The sequence below is a fragment of the Sciurus vulgaris genome (genome assembly GCF_902686455.1).
Source record: "Sciurus vulgaris genome assembly, chromosome: 6".
In the NCBI taxonomy this organism is placed as follows: Eukaryota; Metazoa; Chordata; class Mammalia; order Rodentia; family Sciuridae; genus Sciurus; species Sciurus vulgaris.
In genome coordinates, this window is record NC_136466.1 from 70,024,815 (window position 1) to 70,030,842 (window position 6,028).

Below are 6,028 nucleotides of genomic sequence, written 5' to 3' on the forward strand. Positions count from 1 at the left end.
AACAGGCCTAACAGAACCCTGGTCCCTATCTCCTACTCTCCCTTCCCTTGAGCACCCCTCAACTGTAGGGTTGTTACTACCTCCTGCACTCATGCACTCACAACACACCTTGCACAGCCTCCCCAGCATCTGCCCAGGTTCTGCTCATGTGTCTAGCTTTGCTCTCTGCAGGTAAATGTTCCCCCAGTTTTCTACTGAGGTCTGTGCTTCAAAACCACACACCCCTGAGATTAGGATACTCCTCCCTCTCCCACTCCTTGGTAGAGGTGGTAGTGGGGGGGCAGGGAAGACCAAAGGCCTTTGGTCCAGAGCATCAACAATTATTTTTTTTTCTTTATTCAGTGCTGGTGTTCCAACCCAGGGCTTCATGCTAGGCAAGTGCTCTACTATTGAGCTATGCCTCACATCCCTTAGAGAGAAGCAAAAATTGTGACTCCCACTTCAGAGAAACCCGGTCCAGTAGGGCAAGATTGGGAGTAAACTTCACCCACATCCTTCTCTTTGTCCACAACCTCTTCTCTACTTCCACCTTGCCTGTTGCCTCACTGTCTACAGGCAATCCAATATTTCCTTTTGGCCTTTTTGCCATAGGATGCTCTCCATGGTCCTGAACCGAGGCCTGGTACAGAATTACTTCCTGATAAACCTGGGAGCCTACTGACTGAGGTAAGGAAGGAGATGGTAGTAGAAGCGAAGGTGTGGAGGGAAATAAAACAGAGACAGAGATAGTGTGAGACACAAAGGAACAGAGAGAAAGGAACGGGAGAATGCCAGGAGGACAAAGTGATTTTTGTCATGCCTTCTAAGGTTAATCTTCCCTCTGGGGACTTGGGTATGGGTCAAGTCTCCCTCCCTCGCTGTATGCAAACGCCAGCTCCTATTTACCCCCTCAAGCCTCTAGGTGCCCCACCTTCCAGTTCCTTCTGTCACACTGTTTCCAGGCCCTCCCTGACTTAGGGTCACTGTGTGTTGGGGACCACCCAAAGTCCAGTTCCTAAAGACTCAACTACTGCTTCCTTCTCCCTGAAGGCGGGGAAAGATGACCCCTTTCCAGACTTCTCCGAGCCATCAGTCCTCCAAGAGCAGGTGTGGGGCACAGAGAGCCTGTTGAGACGCCCCCGCCCCCAGTCCCCTTCTGAGTTAGGAATGCCTGCCACGCTGGAGGGAGGGAAAGAGTGGGGACGACCTAGTCAGGAGCCCCCGGGACTAGGACTGTGGCTGAAAGGAAGGAGTTGGGCAAACAGAAAAGAGTGGAAAGCGGTTTCCCACTCGGTTATGGCTGTTATTATTTATTTATTCATGTATTTTTTATTAAGGAGGAGATGTCGGCCTAATGAGCGAAGAGCCGGGCGGGCTCAGAGGGGCGGAGCTGGGGGTAATGGGGCGCTATCGACACACGCAGGACCTCTCTCCAGCGCAGGGACCCCCTCTGGGGCTGATACTCTCCGCCACCTCCCTAGCTGTTCCTCGGCTCTCCTCCCTTTTGCGCTGCGCTGCGCCTCTGCGGGTGCCGGAAGGCCGCCAGCTCGCACCCCCGCCCCTCTCGCCGGTCGGGCGGGCGGGGCGCTCCTCTCTCCTCACCCTATCGGGTTCGGCAGACGCGAGCCGATCCCGAGCCTGGCGAGGCGCCTCCGCCTCTCCGCTGAGCCCGCTGCTGTCGCCCCGCCCGGCAATCCCCTGGCCCACTGCCTCCTCCCAGGCTTCTCTGATTACACAGCCAGCTCCCAGTCCTCGCCAGTAGGGAAATAGCCCAACCCTTATCCCCCAGACTGGGGCGACCTGGCCTCAATCAGGACGGGATTTTGCCTAAGCTTCAGCTTTCAGCCAAGAGCAAGCTTGGGACCTAGGTGAGCCTCAAGTCTTAAAGCCCAGCTCTCAACACAGGGCTTGCCTCAGACCTAGACTAAATCCGTGCGTTCTTCAAGTAGCCATAGCTGTAGCCTGGTCCCAATTCTGGGGCTTTATCGGGGAAGCTAGCCTCAGATCAGACTAAGAACAAGCTCCCTAGCTTTAATCCCGGTTCGTATTTGTGGAATGTTCTCAGACCAACCTCCAGTCACTATCCCAGGCCCAAAGCTAAGGGTAGTCAAGAAGGTGAAAGCTTTGGAGGCCAATATAAAAAACTACTAATTGGGGGAGTATAACCCGGGGAATGGGGACAACTGGTTGTTCCCTGAGGCACAGGCCACTGCAGTTGTACTTCACTGGCAGAGGGTCACCTCCTGCTTGTTGTAAGGACACACCCTTACAGGGTGTGCTGAGGGCACACACCCTGGGGTTTCGTGGCGGGGGTGGGGGGGGCTCTGGGGACTTGCACCTTTGTGAGTGCAAGACCACAGTTTCCATGGAGCTTCCACTGATGTCAACAAACACTGGACCAAGAGAAGTGATTTGTTCCGCAAACATCAGCAAAGCCCTGCTATATGCCAGGACCTCAGGACAGGGAGAGCATCTACAACAAGCCACTCTGTCTAATGGTGGCTGGGTTGGAACAGCACACACATCTTAGAGGCACCTCACTATTCAGAATGTACATTGCCAAGTCCTTGCTTCACAGCATTATTTCATTGCATCACTACAGTCCTACAAGGTACACACCGTTACTGTTCTTTTTTTACTTATTAATTAAGAACTTTATTATAGAAGCAATATATGTGCATTATGGAAAAATAAGAAATACAGAAAGCAAAAATATAAAAACAAAAAACTTGATATATCTTAATGTATATCCCACCACTATTTTTCTTACATATAAGCATATTTTCACTAAAGGATCACATAATACATACTACTTTGCAATCTCCTGGTTTTTTAGCCAGCGATCTCCCCCTTTTCCATTTCAGCTAATTTCCTTTTTTGAAAATTTATTTTTTCCATATTTTTATTAGTGCATTATAATTATACAGAATAGTGGGATTCATCATTACTATCCATACATGCCCATGATATGGTAATATAATTTGGTCAACATCATTCCCCAGTATTTTTTCATCTCTTTTAATACATACTTTGTACAGATTTACCCCACTGACTCCCCAAGTCTTTTACAATTGATTTGTCAGAGTCCAGATCAAAGATGGCACCTGATCATCATGTGTATTAAATTGCTTATTATGGTATATTCCCCCAGTTTTTGGCCATTGACCTTTTGGAATATCCAGATCAGTTCCTTTCAGCTATCTAGTTAATTCCTTATGTTTTTTAGCTTGTGACACTATCCCAGTGTTTCATGTAAACAAGAAGTTCCATTTGAAGGCTAGAATGGCCAGGTGCAGTGGTCAGTGCCATAAAATCCCAGCAATTTGGGAGGCTAGAGCAGGAGGATCACAAGTTTGAGGCCAGCCTTAGCAACTTAGCAAGATTCTGTCTCAAAATAAAAAGGGAGATGTAGCTCAGTGGTAGAGCACCCCTGGATTCAATCTCTAATACCAGCAAAATAAGTAATAAAAATAAAGACTAGAAGAATTTAATTTAAACATTTGTGCCACATGAGGCAATATGGTACACTTCACTGTGCATCGCATTGGAAGGCGCCGAGTGTCTACATCATCCACCAGTAGGAATGTTCATATGGACACTAGCCGATAATAATTACGATTTTCTCCCCATCTTCCTTCTAGGATATAATGAGCTACAATTTTCTCCCCATCTTCCTTCTAGGAAATAATGTCTGTGGGTCACTCAGGCACCAAACAAATGTTCGCTTCCCCATCAGCCCATTTACCTAATGGTTATTAACACCAATCCATAATCCCTGCCTGATTACTCATATTTAAAGAGAAGAAAGCTGAGACTCGGGCTGGGGAATGGTCACTCAGGCTCACACAATCAGTACATCATTTTCTTTGACTTCCCCACCCTACTGAGCTGAGCACACACTAGGTGCTTAGCACACATTTAGATGCATAAGGATCTGCTGGCGAGAGGGTCCCTCTCTTTATGCACCAGGCTGACCAGAGGTGGAAAGGTTCTTGGTAAGGCTCAACCTGCCTCCTGGCAATGTAGCACTTGTTATATGGCAGCCCATGCTAAGAGCTTTACAAACATCGTCTTCTCTAATTCTTCTCTTTTTTCTTTTCTTTTTTTTTTTTTTTTTTTTTTTTTGGTTTATATTAATCATACAGAATGGTGGGTTTCATATCATACAGAATTGTGGCATATTTGTACAAACATAAAAACATAATTTGATCAATTTCACTCTCCAGTAGCCCTCCCTGACTTCTCTAATTTTCTCAACAAATCTGCAAGGTATGCAGTATTGCTACCTAGCTTTAGAGATGAAGAAAATTAAGCTCAGATAGGTTTAAGTACTTGCCTATCACCACAGAACCAGTGATCAGTGGAGCCAGGATTAATTCTTCTGACTCTGAAACCTAGATCTTTTACCATTACCCTGATCTGGCCTCTCAAATTGGCCTCCTTTCCAGTCTTGAGACAGAAAAGTAAACTGGCTAATAAGACTTGGGGGCTCCTCCTTGTGTGGGCTGATTCTGATATTGCCCACAGCTCTGGGGCCATCTGTTAGCATTAGTGGGTTCCCTGGGTTCCCCTCTGTTGGCCTCTACCCACCAACTGGCTCTCCAATCTGCGAATCACTTAGTTCCTCCAGCCTCTGCACCCTGAGAATCCTTTCACACTCCAGCCCCACCCTTAGGGCCTAAAGTCCCCATGGTTGTTCTGGTACTTGGACAATTCACAGTTCTTGAAACACTCCCCCCACCCTTTTTTTTTTTTAACCATTGTATAATTGGAGTCTCACATCTACCCTTTAAAAGAGATTATGGCTCTATTTTACAGAACCCTGGCCCTCGACCTGCCTCATGCTGGCCCCAGTCAGAATTTTCAAAGTGGAAGCAAGGCCCTAAATGAGTTCAGTACCAACCCAGTAGTGTTGCTTTGCTGCTGTTTGGAATGTGAGGTTTGTCTCTGAGTAGGGCCTGTGGTCTGAGTAGATCTGGGCCTGGAGCTGGGGCTTTGGGGTCAGCTTTGTAACCTCCAGCCCTGTCAGAGAGCAGGTCTCTGAAATGTCACCAGCATTGAGGGCATTCTGAGAAATGTCAACAAATGCTGATTTGAGTCCCTTGGCTAAGGGTGGAACTAATATTTATCTGCAGAGCTTCCCTCTACCATCTCCCTGTTCCAACTATGGATGGAAGAGAAGCCAAAGAGCCCTTAGGGGTTTCCTAGTAGATTTTATTGGCAGGCACCTGAGATTCATAACTCATAAAGTATGGTGGCAATTTTTTTTCCAAAAACGGATTAGCAATGGATCTCCTCCTGCCCATCCTATTCCTACCACCTAACTTCCTCCAAGCCCTGGAGCCTGACTCACTTGAGGCGAGACCTTGATTCCTAGCAGCGATGGGAGCAGAGACGGGGCCCAAGGAGCAAACTCAGGGCTGTGGGCCCAGCATTAGGAGCTGCAGTAAGGAGAACAGTGGGAGAAGCTGCCACACCAGCCTTTGCCCTCTTCACCTGCGCCCACACTGGACCCGCACCTGCACCACCTTGGCAGGAAGAACACGGTCCAGGTGCCAGTCCAGTGTGTGGTTCAGAATGGAAAAGATAAAGATCCCACTGAATAGCAGAGGAAGCAATGCAACCAGCTCCATGTGGTCTGGGAACTGCCCACCTTCTCCAGGCCCTGTGTAACTCGCGCCCCGCCTCTCCTTCACCGTCCGTCTGTGGGGGCAGCTTGCTTCCCCACCATCCCAGTCACTAACCAGGAAGGCTACTTCCAGCCTTATCCCGGTCAGTCCTGCCAATGCTCTATTCTTTCATGTTCACCTCTACTGGGTGCAAAGGACCCTGTCTCCCCATCTCAAGGATCCTCCCCAAGGCCCTGGGGAGCCTGGACTCCCTGTTTTCAGCTGCAGAATTTGACTCTTCCTCTCTTGGCCCTCTCACAAAGTACTGTTCAGAGTCCTCTCTGTGCTGGAACGGGGGGGGGGGGGGGAGCAATTTGGTCCTGTTCTTATCTTCCAGGCCTGCTATAGTACAGGTACACAGTAAATATTCATTGAATAAA